Source organism: Cydia splendana, chromosome 15 (assembly GCF_910591565.1).
Source record: "Cydia splendana chromosome 15, ilCydSple1.2, whole genome shotgun sequence".
In the NCBI taxonomy this organism is placed as follows: domain Eukaryota; kingdom Metazoa; phylum Arthropoda; class Insecta; order Lepidoptera; family Tortricidae; genus Cydia; species Cydia splendana.
In genome coordinates this window covers 641702-659883 of record NC_085974.1, presented here as the reverse complement: position 1 = coordinate 659883, position 18182 = coordinate 641702, and the positions used below count along the sequence as shown (strand labels likewise).

The 18182-nt window shown below is 37.3% G+C and overlaps 2 long non-coding RNA genes across 2 annotated transcripts in view; both read left to right on the top strand.

Annotated features, from left to right (window-relative positions):
* The window catches only part of LOC134797458 (uncharacterized), a 482950-nt gene that overhangs the window by 356583 nt on the left and 108185 nt on the right, over window positions 1-18182 (top strand). The gene's annotated exons all lie outside the window — the stretch shown is intronic.
* On the top strand, window positions 8813-13070 carry LOC134797385 (uncharacterized). The gene is made up of 3 exons (XR_010145074.1): window positions 8813-8921; window positions 11952-12693; window positions 12733-13070. It is a non-coding gene; the product is annotated as an uncharacterized LOC134797385 (long non-coding RNA).

The following is an 18182-nucleotide window of genomic DNA, read 5'->3' as shown; positions in this document are numbered from 1 at the left end:
GCCTAGGTCAGATGGATATGGCATGCATCAAACCCATAGGATGATTTTGATATAGAGTTACCCTCCAAACTGTGTCAAGTTTTAAGAAAATTATCCCCGAGGTGAACAGCTGAAGTAGATGGGTCTGCACGGAGCCATACAGCGCCATCTACAAATCAAATTCCAAGCACGAAAAGATAAGGTATCTAGTAAGAAACATAATGTTTGCTGAATAAAAACTCGTCTCGCCAATGGAAACAGACTATATCAATCAATATAAGTAGATCTAATATGACTGCCTATCGTTTATTTTACGTCAGTGTTTATCTACCTATTAGGAAACTGGTAATTGTTAACAATCTGGTTGGAACCAGTGGTCCGAGCAGTTACAGGCCATTAAGCCTTATGGATCTTCCCATACCTGGGTATTCTCTGGCTATCTGATGCAAATATAAGAAAAGTAACTTAAGTGCTGGATGATTCTAAAGGTAACTCGCTTGCGGCCCGTGAGCCTCCCTGGCTATTTTGTATGTAATATTGAGAAACGACAATGTCTGCTAAAATCACAAATATTACCAAAGTGCGGCCCGCGTCAGCTTCGTTAACTACTATGTGGCCCTTGGCTGCTAAAAGGTTGCTGACCGCTGATCTACACCATCATTAGTACTGCCGCAAATGTCAAATTTAAGACCCAGTATAAATAGTAACCGTATTGTGATCTAAAAAAGCGCTACGACTTTTCGTAAACTTTATCTCAGGGCCTACTGCACCTTAATAAAAAAAACTCTCTATAAAATGACTTTTTGGCGTATCCTGCAGCACTGCAGTTGGCTTTGAGTGATTGGACCGGTGTTCTAAAAGGTCGTAACTTCAAATCTTGCCTGATCCATTGAATTCATCCATCTCAATATTTCCTTTATTTCTTAAAGCTTCATTTAACAAGTAGGCTACACACAAATTTATCACCTGACTGATACGGTCATTGGGTCCAATCCATATCATAAAAACATTCAAAAAACCCGAAGTCACACAACTATGCACTTTATTCTTATCATTATAAAATCTAAATCGTAAATGGTTCAACTATGAATAAACCCAACCTCAAAAACGCAGATGTCATTTGACTTTGCACCCTATTCGCAAGACTATACGACTTAAGTACGTATATGGATAAGTTATAGACATATATAGTAGAACGTCATTGTGCACTTAATTTTATGGGCCCGTACGCAGGTTTATGTGTTTAGGATGTGCTATGCGGGTTCCGCTGATGAGTAAAAAGCATGCGACATTCTGGCTCAATCCGGATGAGGCGCATTGAAGTTCAAAAAAAATGTTTTATACTTATATATATGTTACTGTAAAAGCCCGAAGTACGGCAAAACCTAGGTTTTACCGGTAAATCCTAGTTTTTACCGATGCCGATCGGTAAAAGCCCGAAATGTTAAATCTTACTAGTTTACTTCGGGCTTTTACCAACACCGATATGGTAAATCCTAGGTCTTACCACGGCGACCGGTAAAGTTTGAATCATGCACTGATTCTTGAGATTATTAGATGATAATTTTTAAGAAAAAAAAACCGACATCTATGGGGTCCGATGAAAGATTATGGTAGATGGTTCACTATGTATAAAAGGAGGTAAAAACCACCCACTTTTCTAGTAGCATTTCGTTTCTGTAAGGGTCGCAGTTCTAACCTAACCTAACCCACTTTTGTTCGGTTCTGTGAGGATCGCAGTTCAAACCTAACCTAACCCACTTAACGGCGCATGCGGTGCGGTGTACGGGGCTTTGAGCGGGAGGAGTTGAGAATCAGTGCATGATTCAAACTTTACCGGTCGCCGTGGTAAGACCTAGGATTTACCATATCGGTGTTGGTAAAAGCCCGAAGTAAACTAGTAAGATTTAACATTTCGGGCTTTTACCGATCGGCGTCGGTAAAACCTGGGTTTTACCGGTAAATCCTAGGTTTTGCCGTACTTCGGGCTTTTACAGTAACATATACATATCTACTAAGAACCATAGTGACAAAGTAGCTAATGGTACCTTTCGGATTTAGACTGCACTAGCATTACTGCTGCAGTACATATTAAGGCGCGACATTGCTGTCGACATAATTGCACATGCAACATCGATTTTGACATTTGCGGCAGTTATGCAGTCGGTTGAAACCTCTTCTGATGGTGATCAATACCTGTAGGTATGTATGGAGCCAAGCTTGGATGATTTCGCCGAACCTATTTAGGTACATATTAATTTTCGTGAAACAGGCTAATTCGAGTTTTTGTTATTCGATCTGTTTCCATTTTTTTTTTTTTTTTTTTTTTTTTACATTTTCGGGTAGTTGGAACATTTATTGGTTAACCAACCAAATACTTTTCATTTTATATTAAGAAACAGATACAAAATATATAAATCATAGATCTAGCCCTAAATTAGCCTGTGGCATTGTTCCCAGGACGCTGGCCGCGTTCCCCCTTTGCACAGTGAGGCTGAGTTTTTGAGCAAGAAAAGGGGCAGCTCGTAGGTCGCCAGATGACACTGACAGATTTCATGCAGTAGGTATCATATTGGAAACAGATCACACACACATGGGGGTCAAATCTGTACTTTTTATCAGTATCATTGGCCTCCATTTGATTAAACACAACAGACTGTATACTCTGGTTTGAACCTAGGTCTACTTAGATACTGATATCATTACCGGTATCAAGTTGCATCTAATGACGTCACAGAATGCAGTAAACAAGTAACAATGCATCAAGAAATGGTCGTATCTTCATAGGTCACTCGAGTGACTTCATGCATTTTGTTTTTAGACGCTAGGAATGTCAGATAGGCATTTTGTTGTTGTTCTGATGATATGCTTAGATATATTTGCATTAATAAGGTTACTAATACGTATTATGCGGGTAACAAACACTGGAAATAATTGCTGAGATGCCTGCTTGGAATCAAAATTAAGAACGAAACACACCGTAGCCTATGCAGCCCTGCAACTCCAGGGGTGTTTAAAAAAGCTATACGTACACTCCTTATTTGAAGAGTTCTCCAAGTATGAAGTTCATACTGTAGCCCCTTGAGAAAACCTCGGCAGGGAGTTCCACAGCCGGAGCATCTGCGGGTGGAATTCCTCTTTAGGCTATAGGGTGTGAGGATGAACACCCTGCCGACGGCGAGCGATGCGGTGATAGAAAGCGACGGTTGTCATCATGTCCAATTTTTAGGGTTCCGTACCCAAAAGGTAAAACGGGACCCTATTACTAAGACTTCGCTGTCCGTCCGTCCGTCCGTCCGTCCGTCCGTCCGTCTGTCTGTCACCAGGCTGTATCTCACGAACCGTGATAGCTAGACAGTTGAAATTTTCACAGATGATGTATTTCTGTTGCCGCTATAACAACAAATACTAAAAACAGAATAAAATAAAGATTTAAATGGGGCTCCCATACAACAAACGTGATTTTTGACCAAAGTTAAGCAACGTCGGGCGTGGTCAGTACTTGGATGGGTGACCGTGTTTTTTATTGCATTTTTTTCCGTTTTTTTTTTCATTATGGTACGGAACCCTTAGTGCGCGAGTCCGACTCGCACTTGCCCGGTTTTTATTCAGACACAGCCCATTGTACAAACGGTACCAACTCAGACAGGGAGGCAAAGTATCTTAGACTCTCAAATATGGACCCTTTAGAGTCACGTGAGCACACGTAGCAGTCGCTAATCGTTCCTCATTAGACGGTCATTAGGGCCGGTCATTAGCGCGCTAATGCAATCGATCGATTGTACTGTTGTCTTGTCACGAACGCTTTGAATAATGAGGAAAATTAATAGTTACTTTGTTATAGGGCTAACCCACGCTAGCGTCTTTTGAGTGTCGGCATCGAGTCAGCGCTAAATGAAAAATAGCGTCGCTGCCTAGTTGCGCCAACGTTGCGTAAAGCAGCAGCCATAGAGTTGACTAGACGCCGACACTCGGGAGACGCTAGTGTAGGGTGGCCATTAAAGACTTTAGTTGTAGAATTTTTCTTTTTTCGTAGCGATTATCTAGCATCTTTTTATGCCTGGATCTGCTTTCCAATTATTTTACGGCCGCAATGTAGCTCAAAAGTGGTGTCGTTTTTTCATTTGAAGTCTGTTTCAGTCACACTCATGAAATGTTCTTCCTTTTGCACACTTCAATGGGGTTGGCAGGTCAATCAATCAATCAATGAATCAATCCCATAGAAAAAAAGGGTTATTCGCGGACGGTCTAGAACGCAAAATGACTAGTGTAACATTTTGCCTATATCGCTCTTAGTCTACAGCGCGAACGGTCTAGAACGCAAAATGCCTACATCATTTGCCTGATAAGGCACTGGTCCTCTCTGCATTTGTCATTAGTACCTAAGATAGTCATTTAAGTTATTTTTAAGTTAACCTTAGCTATAAGTTTTTTAAATTGTTAAGATGTACTAACAAAATATGGACCATGTTTGTCTGAAATAAATGCATTTTATTTATTTTTTATTTTATTTTCCGTCGTTTTATCTTTACGCTAGCGATGTCGACGGAGCACCGCTGCCGCGGGGCTCCTATTCTGTGCGGTTTGGCCTTCGGCCATTAGAAGATAACTAACGAACCTAACCTTCAGGTAACCCATATCACACAGGTATATAAAAAAGTGGTCATTTTGCGTTCTAGACCGTCCGCGACTATACCGAAAAAAGGGCAAGCTATGATGGCGCCATCTATGCAAACCTTTGACAGTTGCCAACCCCATTATCTTTAAACATAATAAGCGTCATTTTTGTAGGACTTTTTTTCTTCAATTTCGGCTAGCTTTTAGTTTTTATTACTGGAACGAAGTATGTATTACATAATTACTTAGATACCTTTACGACTGTTTTATTTATATCTAATAAGTAATTATAAAAATGCTAATTTGAACGACATATTTATTTATTCGTTCTATTATTCAGAACTTTTTCTTTATCAGAAAATCGTTCTCAAGTGTACTTATAAGAATAATTTGTCACATGATTGAGTTCTATAATATACATGTGATATTTCATAAGATTTCAAGAATAAATTATAATTATTTTGCGTGAGTTATGTTAAACTTATGGCATTCAGTGGGTAGTGATTAAAAATGTGATTTGTGTTTACCCGAATATTTGTTAATTAATCTGTGGGTAGTCGCGAAAATGACCCTTCTCTCCTACCCGCCAATTCTAATGAGGGAAAAGTATAAAATGTAACTTACCATGGGATGGAGGGATCATTCTCGCTTGGCGCTTGAACCAGTAACATGTAACACGAAGGTTACGGCTTGTTAAATAAATATTGTTAAAGAGTGTTGAAGTAAGAAGTTGCAGTAAAATAAAAGTAATTGATTGTACGAAGGACTTTGATTCATCACAAGTCAGAAGCGGTGATCAACGGCGCCCATAAAAGGACTAGAACGTGTGAGTACCTAGTATACATATACATATTTTATATACTCAGACGTTATGGTAGTAAGTTTTAAGTGGCAATGCTTGTAAACTTAAAACCTGATTAAGAATACATGTAGATTCGCGATCATGGTCAATAGTACGTTGCTTCTGGAAAAAAATATATGGAAAACTTGGCATAATTAATAGAAGACTTTTTTCAATTGGGATATGTACGTTATGGACCGAAGTTATTTTTCATCAACCCTCCCCAACCCTCCCCCCTCTGCGTCACCCCCCCACACCCCCGCAAAGGGCCCGAAACGCGGTTTTTCTAAATTTTTAAGAAAACCGTTCAAGATATAGAAAAAGTGTGTAGGAACGAAGTGATCCTTAGTAAATTTGCTATTTATCTCTTATACACACTATAGTGCTATCACTTATAGTTTTTGTGAAATCTGTAACCATGTATGCAACTTTTTTAGAATTTACGTTTTTTTTCTTTTGTAAGATAACTTTTCTCAAAATATACTTACGATATCGCCAAATTTTGTTTAATTTAAATAAATAGTTAATACGTTCTTTAAAATGGTGTATTATTTATTATTAAACTCCTTCATTTGACGATGCTATGCCATTTTGAACATACATCGTCTTCAAACATTTTTAAGCTCACCGAACATCGTTACTATTAACCACTTGACTGTGAAACAGATCGCACGGTCGCGTTTTTATAGCTTGCCTCACGTAGAAGGTAGCCTATAGAATGATGTGCGCGTGCCTCCGTGAGGGACAAAATATACGAAATGCGACAATATTAAAAACACGTTTTAACATTCCTGACAATATACCAAAAACAATAATCTAGGTATTTCGGTCGGGTTATTGAAATGAAATGAAATGAAAAATTTTATTTGTTGCCCACCATAACTCATACTAAATTTATGGCGGGGAACAAACAAAAAGTGAGACTGTGACAAGGACAAGCAATAGTACCACTTTCTTGCTACTCCTACTGAAAGTTCTATAAGTGTATCTCTTTCGGTCATTTGGCCCCTCCCCCGTTTCCTCTCTATTATTGTACCTCTATGTTGCCTCACCATGCCTGTCACGCTCTAACAAGTATGTAAGTGCGAAAGGGACGCGCAGAGTGATAGGCGATCAAAATGGAACCGTGCTGCGCCCGCTGACCGAATTTTATACAACACAAACGAGGGTGAACTCACGATTTTTGACCACCACACACATGAAAAGTTCATCATCTTCTTCGCGTTGTTCCCGGCATTTTGCCACAGCTCATGGGAGCCTGGGGTCCGCTGGCAACTAATCCCATGATTTGACGTAGACACTAGTTTTTACGAAAGCGACTGCCATCTGACCTTCCAACCCAGAGGGGAAACTAGGCCTTACTGGGATTAGTCCGGTTTCCTCACGATGTTTTCCTTCACCGAAAAGCGACAACTAACGCGAGGAAGAAGATGTGTGTGGTGATCAAAAATCGTGGGTTCACCCTCGGTTGTGCTGTACCTATAAATTTCGGTCAGGATCCGTTTCATATACAGACAAGTGGTTAATAACGATATTAGCTGACATTGAAAATATTTGAAGGCGATGTATTTTAAAAATGGCATAGGATCGTCAAATGAAGTAGTTTAATAATAAATAACACATACATTCATATAATCACGCCTATTTCCCGGAGGAGTAGGCAGAGACCACGGTTTTCCACTTGCTACGATCCTGACATACCTCTTTCGCTTCCTTCATTTTCATTACATTCCTCATACACGCTCGCCGGTTTAGGGTGCTCTTGACCTGGCCTTTCGTCAGGATTTCCCCGATCTGATCAGAGAAAATCCGCCGAGGTCGACCCCTTCCAACTCCCACTTCCACTTCTCCCTTATACACTCTCTTTGTTGGCCTTCTTTCACTCATTCTTTCCACATGTCCAAATCATCTCAAAATACCTTTCTCAATTTTAGTCACTACATCAACATTCAGTCCACACTTTTCCCTTATCACACTGTTCCTAATTCTATCTTGCAATCTCACACCACACACACTTCTCAGCGCTCTCATTTCCACTGCATTCACTTGGCTCTGATGCCTCTTCTGCCATACCCAACTTTCGCTACCATACATAAGTGTAGGCACCAACACCCCTCTTTGAACAGCCAACCGTGCTTTTTGCGACACCTTCTGGCTGCTCATAAAAGCGTTAAGTGCCCCATTCACACGTTTTCCAGCATTCACTATCCTTTCAATGTCTTTATCATGCTTACCGTCCCTAGTGAACAAGGTTCCTAGATACACAAACTCTTTCAATAAATAATACCCATTTTAAATAACATATTAACTATTTACTCAAATAAAAAAAACCGGTCAAGTGCGAGTCGAACTCGCGTTCCAAGGGTTCCGTACATAAGTCCGACTCACGCTTGACTGCACATTTCTAATAGGTTTTCCTATTATCTATAGGTAAAGTACTATTTTGTGTATTTTTTCAAAATTGTAGGCCCAGTAGTTTCAGAGATAAAGGGGTGGGGGGGGAGGGGGGGGGGGGAATGGTCGGACAGACAGACAGACGCACGAGTGATCTAGTGATCTTATAAGGGTTCCGGTTCCTTTTGAGGTACGGAACTCTAAAAGCGTGAAAGATATCGTAAGTGTTATTTGAGAAAAGTCATTAGAAGAAAAAAAACACTGAAAATGCTAAAAATAGCATCTTCCGTGACGTATTGCGCAAAAACTATAAGTGATAGCAATATAGTGTGTATAAGAGATAAATAGAAAATTTAATGAGGATCACTTCGTTCCTACACCCTTTTTCTGTATCTTGAACGGTTTTCTTAAAAATTGAGAAAAACTAGGTTTTGGACCCTTTGCGGGGGTGTGGAGGGGTGACGCAGAGGGGGGAGGGGAGGGGAGGGTTGATGAAAAATAACCTCGGTTGACAACGTACATATCCCAATTAAAAAAAGTCTTCTATTAATTATGCCGTAATTTTAGCTAATTTCACTGAACTACAAGTTGAAGTAACGAATGCAGACTTATTACATAATTTAGAATTCTGCTGGTAATCAAAATCGGTACAGGTATTGGGCGAGTTAACCTTATTTTTTTTACAAGAGCCATGTTTAAGATAAGACCGTGGTTACAAGTTTTCTTAGAATTTGAATACTTACTTACGATTAGTGTGTACAGTGTAGATGTTTAGCCGAGCATAGGCACATACGATACGTGATCGCGATTATAGTGAAATTGGATACGATTTGGATAAATATTTAATGAATCCATTAGCAATTAAGATACAAACATGTATAATTGTACGTGTACGGTTATAGGCAAGTAGGTAAGTTTATTGTCATTAAAGGAACAATTTCATTTAACGCAGTGGTTTTAAATTTAAATAGCCAATATTGTGAAGAAACTGAAGAAACATACAGAAGTGCTTTGTTGTCATGCAGATTTAGTTTAAATACTTGCTGTCGTTAAATTGAAAGTATTTACATCATGCATATTAAATATATACGTGAGTTTCGAATACTGATCTTAATCTATTCTAATAAATAGTATGAGCTAAATGATCTAATAAGTAAAGTCGTACACGATAACGCCTTTGATTGGTTTCTGAAATGAATAAAGGGCTCTATTAGGTTAATGATACGTTGTCATTAACAGTGTAGTCACCATGTAGGTGGTGTACCATCATAGTCAGACGGGTCAGACCCTAATGTCTTTGTTATACAGATTTTTTATTGGTAATTTTTTCATGTCTTTCAATTTTTACAAATAAATTTATTATTAACTATAATAAGTGAAAATGTTATAGTAGGTAAATAAGTAATTAATAATGGGAGGTAACCGTTAGGACTTAGAACCCTATTCAATACGATGTGTTGGAATCAATGATCGTTTTGCATAGATAATATAGATTCCTCAATTGAGTAATAAGCGTGTTCTAGAAGTAATGATTTCAGTTTTTGTTGAATGTTGTGTCACTTTTTCATTCCTTTATGTCAGTCTGCACTGAATTACAAAGTGTTGGTCCATGATCTTGAAGAAAGGCTTCGTCAGCAAACATAACGCAGGTTGTGTCTGTGTTAAGTATTTTTGGCAGGTCAAGAAATAGTAGGCATCCACAAACGCTTCCCTGAAATATTGACATAATTGAATAAACAATATGACGCGATTTTGATGTCACGGTCTTTAGTTCCTCGCGGTCCTTATCAAAGTGTTCTACTTGTACGCATTGTTTACGGTCTCCGAGGTACGATTTGATTTGAACCAAATATACAGAGTGCCGCGTATTCCCATCCCGTACAATTTACAGAGTAAGATTTCGTGTGATACTTTTTTATACGCTTTTGTCATGTCCACCAAAAATCCTAAACTATGTGTTCTGTTGTCTTTATGACCTAAGATGTTCTGTATGTATAAATAAAATGTAAATGATAAAATACTGTACTTTACGAAAAAGTCGGATAAGAGTGCGATAGGTCGATATTGGTTTGGATGGATTACGTCACCGTTTGTAAATATGGGTTTAATAATGGATATTTAATGGATATTAAGTAAGTCCTGGAATATTCCTTGATTAAATGATTGGTTAATCAGTTTTGTCAGTGGCTGTGCTAACTTTACAAGAACGGGCGGCATTTCGTCGACTCCAAGATTATTTTTATTTTTATTTTTTGAGTTGTTTTACAATTTTTATTGTTTCGGTCACCGGCTGAATGAATATTGAGTTGATGGCGGGGTATGCACACGGCGCGCGCGGTCCGTTATCTCTCCTGCTTTATTAAATATGAGAACTACATGTTCTGGCGCTGATTGATAAATTGTTGAACTATGGGGAAGCTACATATCGTAACATATCATATAGGCGGTACCCTATAACCAGATTTAATGGTTAATTACCTATGTAGGTTGTTATGGTGTAGTTAGTTAGCTTGTAAGTGCTATGTTGCTCGTGGACCCGATGTTCCATTACCTGAGTACGCGAAGAACGATCTAGTTGCCACGTTATTACCTACATATATTTAATATTATACTACGTACACAAGAGCTTGATCCTATGATTAGTGGTTTGAATATATATGTTTTGATAGTATCATTGGGTACAGGACAAACAAACCACATGAGATCTGTTATTGAGTTCACTGCAAATGGATATTAAGACTACTATATTACGGGTACCATGTAGGATTGGAGGTGGTATGTTATAGCTAGACCCAACGTCTAATGAGCCAGTTATGTGTGATCGCTTTGATTATTTAGTCGAATTATTTTGAACCATGTAGGCGAGCTGTTTAGGAGTGCAGCTGTTTATGAGTGCAGCCATCTATTAGGTGTGCTACCAGAAAGTCTACAGCCATGTAAATGTGCTGTTTATGAGTGCGGTTATGTAGTGCTCAGCTAGAAAGTCGATAGTCATGTAGATGTGCTGTTCATGGGCGAGGCCATGTAGGTGTGCTGCTAGAGTCTACAGCCATGTAGATGTGTTGTTTATGAGTGCGGCCATGTAGTGTGCTGCTGGAGTCTACAGCCAAGTAGATGTGCTGTTTATGAGTGCGGCCATGTAGTGTGCTGCTGGAGTCTACAGCCAAGTAGATGTGCTGTTTATGAGTGCGGCCATGTAGTGTGCTGCTAGAGTCTACGGCCATGTAGATGTGTTGTTTATGAGTGCGGCCATGTAGTGTGCTGCTAGAGTCTACAGCCATGTAGCTGTGCTGTTTATGAGTGTGGCCATGTAGTGTGCTGCCAGAGAGTCCATAGATGTGGTATTTAGTACGGGTTTGCCGTTACAGTCGAAAGTCAGAGTTAGGATCTGAAGAGTTAAAGTGTAAAGAGTTAAAGTTGAATTGAGTTAAATAGTTAAAGCGTTAAAGTTCAATTGAGTTAAAGAGTTAAAGTTGAATTGAGTTAAAGAGTTGAATTGAGTTAGAGAGTTGAATTGAGTTAGAGAGTTGAATTGTGTTAGAGAGTTGAATTGAGTTAGAGAGTTGAATTGAGTTAGAGAGTTGAATTGAGTTAGAGAGTTGAATTGAGTTAGAGAGTTGAACTGAGTTAGAGAGTTGAACTGAGTTAGAGAGTTGAACTGAGTTAGAGAGTTGAACTGAGTTAGAGAGTTGAACTGAGTTAGAGAGTTGAACTGAGTTAGAGAGTTGAACTGAGTTAGAGAGTTGAACTGAGTTAGAGAGTTGAACTGAGTTAGAGAGTTGGAGTTAAACAGTTTAAAGAGTTTTACTTTGAGTTAAACAGTTTAAAGAGTTTTATTTTGAGTTAAACAGTTTAAAGAGTTTTATTTTGAGTTAAACAGTTTAAAGAGTTTTATTTTTAGTTAAACAGTTTAAAGAGTTTTATTTTTAGTTAAACAGTTTAAAGAGTTTTATTTTGAGTTAAACAGTTTAAAGAGTTTTATTTTTAGTTAAACAGTTTAAAGAGTTTTATTTTGAGTTAAACAGTTTATTTTGAGTTAAAAGAGTTTAACAACTCGCTGGCGTAGGGTGATAACAAAGTTTAACAACCAATCATGCAGCGCACTGAAATTTAATTACAGGGTAAAATGGATTCCGATATTGACACCCCGAGATCACCTAGACTGTCGTCACGAGCACGACGGATGCAGAGTCGGGAGCGGTAGACGCTGAAAATCAGCGACGGTGAATCTACCACAGAGGACGCTGTGGACTGCGACAGCCGAGCGGGAGGTGCCTGAAGACAGATGCCGTCACCACAGCAGGCGCTGACGACGGGGCCTCTCTCAGATGACCAGTACGAAGAAGGCGACGCTCAAGAGGGACTTACAGTGGAGGACGTCATCAAGTTTGTAACTAAAGTATTGTAATTTGAAAAAAAAAAATATCTGAATTCAGAGAAAAAAGTCATTAGATAATTGCATCTGTTAATTACAAACCTGAGTAAGCCGTTAATGTAATCACGTAGCTTCCCCAAAACATTATTTCCATAAACAGTTCCTACATTTACTATGGAAGGTCTAAAAATTCGATTATTGATGTCAATTATTATCGCTCATGCTGTGGTAGTTGTTTCTTTCTTCTTATTCTAATATATCAGGCAAAATTTTATTGCTCGCGTCATGTTTGTTATACTTAAGTAGAACTTAATTGAAAATAAGTATGTTACAGTACTAAAATCAATGCAATGAAATTTGGGCTTATATTCTATAAGCACGTGCCGATAATAATGTGTCTATAACCCTGCGTGTAATTAGGTAAAATAACTTATCGTATGGGGATGTAAATTTTAGTAAAAGTAAAGGGGTTGACAGTGTGGACGATGTATTTCGTGAACCTTTACATAATTAGTAGTAAAAGTAGGTATTTAAATATCCCTTTTTATGTAACAATAATACTAGTCTGAAGAATAAATACCGTTTACATCTGCAATACCTGCTACCATGAGTAAATTAAATAATTTGAAGTTTAGCTCTACTTGAGTTGCTGTAATTCTTTGTATTATTTTATTGTATTCTGGTGTACAATGAAGAGTATTGGTATTGTATAAACAGACTACTTTTAACTAATAGAATTGAAAAGGCAATAGGCAACACGGCCGAGTGTGATATTATTGTTGATCGTGCACCGGAGGTAGCACGCAGTCGGATGGCCGAGTGTGATATTTCATAAGATTTCAAGAATAAATTATAATTATTTTGCGTGAGTTATGTTAAACGTATGGCATTCAGTGGGTAGTGATTAAAAATGTGATTTGTGTTTACCCGAATATTTGTTAATTAATCTGTGGGTAGTCGCGAAAATGACCCTTCTCTCCTACCCGCCAATTCTAATGAGGGAAAAGTATAAAATGTAACTTACCATGGGATGGAGGGATCATTCTCGCTTGGCGCTTGAACCAGTAACATGTAACACGAAGGTTACGGCTTGTTAAATAAATATTGTTAAAGAGTGTTGAAGTAAGAAGTTGGAGTAAAATAAAAGTAATTGATTGTACGAAGGACTTTGATTCATCACATACATAACAATATTATGCTCTCATCATTAGTTCAGTTACGTTAGCTTTCAAATAATTAAGTGTTACACACTTAATTATATAACCCATAAGCATTTTGACATATTTTGAACAAACCTAGGCTAGCCCATAGTCCGGGGCGAGCACCGTATTATCGCTGTTATCGCTAAGCCCTTATCAACACTGATAACACGCGCAAAGACTATCAAAACAGACGATACTGAAGGTTACAGGCAGTAATGTCGCGCTGCAATACTGCTACTGTACCTAAGTCTGTATCTTTACGTGTTTAAATAAAAGTAAACAAAGAATTTGTACATTTTCGGGTAGTTAACATTTATTGGTTAACCGACCAATTACACTCTAAAAAATGAAGACCAACTAAGAGCAGTTTCTTCTTAGTTGACGTTAAGTTAATTACAACAATTACGATCTTATATAAATCAAAGAAAGCTGATTACTTAAAACAATAAGTGTATCTGTGATTGAACTAATAAAGTAGGTATTGATTAATCCTAACAATTGTATACCTTGCATCTATTATTAACTTGTTGACATAATTATGTAACGTAGGTTGATTCAATAAATATCAAGCTTAGTTGATCTTACTAGGGTCAATTAGTTAGCATAATTCTTTTTCATGTATATATTGAACAAGATCTTAGTTGGCTCAGTTACATAGCAATAGTAAAATCAATCAGAATTACCTTATTTGAAATGTCGAAGTCCTTGTTAGGCTCGTATGGAATCAAGATGCTTGATTACGACTATCAAAATATTGATAGGGCCAACCAAATTTTTTTTAGAGTGTACAAAACCGCCTGGATCAGTCACTGAACGACCTGACTTTAACCTACATTATTTGATCGTGTAATGTTTTCATCTACCCTCAACTGGCTGGAGGAGCCATTTGAGGGTAGATTTTGTTTACTTTTATTTAAATACCTAAAGATACAGAGTATAATGCTGGTGTAGTGGGTATTCTGAAACCAAACGGTACCTACGGATAATAGTCACGGTGGGCTGTTTTTTAAATATATAGATACTAAGTAACTATAAAATAATCTAAAAAGAAAAGAACCAATTAACCTAAATCAATTATACTTAAATTTTAGAAAACGAGAAAACCAATTAACCTTTTAAGAGTTAGATAACGCTTTTAAGAGTGACAAGAACCGCCTCCCGTCATACAATCGAACTAATCGAAGTTCGCTCTCACTTTATTTATATTATTTTATGAAAGACAACAAATGGTCCAATCAGTGTTAGTTGATCCTAGCCTACGTTAGTACATTGTAATATACAATACATGGGAGACCGAACTTTGATCGGAAAACATATAAAAACTCAAAAATGCGCGTTTTCCCAGAGATAAGACCTAGCGAGATCGATTTTTCGCCCCCGAAATCCCCCATGTAGCAAATTTAATCGAAATCGTTAGAGCAGTTTCCGAGATCCCCGAAATATTTATATAAATAAACTAGAATTGCTCGTTTAAAGGTTAAAACAACATTTTTAAATACTTAGCATGAAATTTGACATGAACATTAAAGTACCTAATCTATGTCTTTTACTTGTACTCGTTGCTAGAAACTGTAATAGGTAAAAAGTGCGTGTCGAAAATTTACCTACATACAAATCTTATAAATGAAATTTGAAATTTTCGTGTAACAATCTGTTAATTAAGGAAGAGCGGTGTTGCCCAACACAGGCAAATTTTGCTTACCGGGCAGCACTATCCCCTACTTTATAAACACGTGTATATTTTACGAAAATAAATAATTTTAATTTTAATTTTTTTTTTTTTAATAAATATACTTGGGTTTTTTTGTAAGTTGGAACTGTTCATAAAGACCGTACAAGTGCCTTCTGATTTATGAAGCTGTTTTGTCCGTTAAAGGTTTTTTCGCCAACTGCATCGCTCATTGCTGCACTGCTCGCTGCATTGTGCTTTTTTTCATATTGGTGAGCAATAAAGAATATTTGTATTGTATTGTATTGTATTGTATTGTATTGTATTGCTCCGTCGATCGTGACCGTGTCGTCACGGAAAGGTACCGGCTTGCCCCCCTGACCTGCTTGACAGATTTCGCGTCTTCGATAATTTAAATTAAACACCAATCCAGTATAAGTAGAGTTAAATCAAGATAAGTCACGCAGTGCAAGTGTTATTTATACTTACATCATCATTTCATAGAAGTTTGACGTTTAAAATAACACTTGCGCTGCGTGGGGTATCAAAATCGTTGCAGACTTTTCTTGGTCTAACTCTATCAGCTATTATCTCGCTAATAATAACGCATATGTATGTGACTCTTAAATGTATAGGTTTATGTGGCTCTTCAACAAGCTGTCCTGTCTGAAAAATAATATTCTTTAATACCAAGGCTTAAACTCAGTCAATATTAGGTTAAGTCTTCATTTTACCCTAGAAGCCCAGGATTAGGCTGCCTTAGGCAATAAACCTAGTGGTATAATATGGTACATAATCAAATATAGGTACATACCTATGTAAGTAAATAACGTAATTTCGGGTAACATTAATTCGTGGGGCAATATTTATTTTAAAACAAAAAGGAACTTGTTTTTCAGCGTTCGTTAAAAACCAAATATAGTCTAATGATTATGGGCCCGTATCGGATTTTGAAATAGACATCTATTAGACATCTTTTAGACATCACCAAGATACAATAACGATATGTTTAAGATCTAACCTGTCAAATTTGACATTTGCGCGATTCTGGAGATACCGTTGAACGATTTCCACAGGATATGACTTAGGGATCCAATTCACATCTAATGGATATCTTACTCTATCTAACGTAAAAGTGATATTGGTTGCCCGAATTGCGCTGCAAAAGAGAACTAGTTGATATCTAAACTATAACGTATCTAGAATGGATCTAGTACGTGTCGTCTCTTGTGAATATCTTGAAGTTCGAATACGGCAGTATAGCTTAAAAATATATAGCTGACTAATTTTGAGCCATAACCTTGAATTTACTTTTAGAAAGCTATGTAAACACGAGGGCTTGTCTCGATGTTTTTCTTCACCTAAAATACTTAATTTAATTATTGTTTTTATTAAATTTTAAAAACAGAATGAGATAATATGGCAAGTCATACGTCGGTATTATCAAAGTTTAATAAACACTCAAACCGCTTGTTTACCTACCTATCTTCACTTTTATTTAAACAAACATACATTATCTCATATATTTTTATAATTGCTCACTTCCTATATCAAAACAAATATGAACAATCCTGAAACCCGATTCAGAGTTGATAATTTCAGTTACAGTGATCTAATTTTAATTATCTTCGCTACTTGGCGGTAGGTAACAATAAAATTGTATACGAAGTATTTTATGTTCAAAATCTGAAATCTTTTTACATTACATTCGTCTGAATTATATTAGCAGCAAAAATAGAATAAAGATGCATATATAACCCTCTGGCCCTTTTCAAAAATACACAACGCCACTCAATGAATAAAAACAACTTCATCTCATTATGAAGTCCCTATGAACTGTCACCAGCTATCTCCAGTGCTAAAAATAGCCTCCCTAAATCAATACTGCGCGAATCAATAGGGCCTAGGCACCCAGCGACCGCCTAGAGACGAATTTAGTTTCGCCGCCCGCCGAGAGATGGCGCCACGGGTATCGAAATTGTAAGTTGCGTGCATGGTAACAAAGAAATTTAGTACTTCCGTGGGATATGATTTCTTCGTTTTAGTCTAAATTGGTTGTTTTTATGTTAATTTGTATGTGATTGCTAGATTATTGTAGGTCAACTAGATTGCTATTGGGAAATTCGCTTTGAAGGAAGTTAAAGCATGTATAATGCTTAAAACATGGCAATTATTCCTAAACCTATGACGTGAGTTTTGGCGATCTACATAAGAGCAACCATAAGAATATACTTAGTACCTATTATTTTATTACATAATAAAGATGTAACATAAGTACTTACTTACTTTTTTATAGTCGAATAAATAACGTAAAGGTAAGTTTACTTTCTACCCGCATGCATTGTCTGCGTGGGATGATGATTACGATTGACTATTATATCGTATGTCCTTCCTTGGGCTTCAAACTATCTCCATACCAAATTAAATCGGTTCAGCAGTTTAAGTGTGAAGAAGACAGGCAGACAGATAAATGGCTATCACATTTATTATTAGATTATTTTACAATGTAGGTAGGTACAGAAATAATTTATGGTTCTCAGTTTTACCGTCGATGGATGCTATGATAAGTATACTGTTTGGAAATATGTAGCTTAATATTTAGAAATACCTTGGCAAACGGTTGCCATGCAAGATAACCTTATCAGGTAGTAACAGTATTGAGTGCCTTTCCTTGTACTGATATGGGTGTTCAAACTTACATATTTTGGCTTTTTGGTAACCTATGTAACTTTAATGATTAATTAAAGTTACATATGTAGTTTCTTTTGCCAAATAAATAAAAAAAACGGCCAAGTGCGAGTCGGATTCACGCATGAAGGGTTCCGTAAAATTACGCTAAAAACGGCAAAAAAATCACATTTGTTGTATGGGAGCCCCACATTTATTTACTTCTGTTTTTACTATTTGTTGTTATAGCGGCAACAGAAATACATCATTCATCATCTGTAAAAATTGCAACTGCCTTGCTAGGTTCATGAGATACAGCCTGGTGACAGACAGACGGACAGATAGACAGACAGGCGGACAGCGAAGTCTTAGTATTAAGGTCCCGTTTTTACCCTTTGGGTACGGAATCCTAAAAAGTACGGTACCAACATTAACATT